The sequence below is a fragment of the Meleagris gallopavo genome, chromosome Z, assembly GCF_000146605.3.
Source record: "Meleagris gallopavo isolate NT-WF06-2002-E0010 breed Aviagen turkey brand Nicholas breeding stock chromosome Z, Turkey_5.1, whole genome shotgun sequence".
Classification (NCBI taxonomy): domain Eukaryota; kingdom Metazoa; phylum Chordata; class Aves; order Galliformes; family Phasianidae; genus Meleagris; species Meleagris gallopavo.
The window spans coordinates 44,693,673-44,694,056 of record NC_015041.2 but is presented as its reverse complement, the minus strand read 5'-3'; the positions used below and the strand labels follow the sequence as shown (position 1 = coordinate 44,694,056).

General features: G+C 37.0%; 1 protein-coding gene across 2 annotated transcripts in view; it reads right to left on the bottom strand.

The window, feature by feature from the left end:
• SLCO4C1 (solute carrier organic anion transporter family member 4C1) overlaps positions 1 to 384 on the bottom strand; it is a 19,578-nt gene that overhangs the window by 10,732 nt on the left and 8,462 nt on the right. The window lies entirely within an intron of this gene.

Below are 384 nucleotides of genomic sequence, written 5' to 3'. Positions count from 1 at the left end.
TTAAGAATTGACAAGATTACAATACAGGCTTCCATTAAAAGTTTCTGACAGGAAGAATATCTGCCACTTGAGTTTATGGAGAATTTGCTTCAATTTTCTGATGTAATTCTAAAAATATAAAGCCATGGATCTGAATTGCTCCTGGCAGTTAGGTGAAAACACTAAAGCTGCAGGTGTAATTATGTGCTACAGAAAAGCGGTTTTAAGTCTACATTCCTTATGTGTTAGCACAAGATTTTCTTGATGTCACAGTCTTTCTGGCCTATCAGAGACTTCTGTGGCATATTAACACTGTTGGCAGAACTCTACTACTAGTTGAAAGACTGCCTGCAAACTAGAGCTGTCAAAATAAGACATGTATTCCTATTGCCAAAGCTCTGTGAT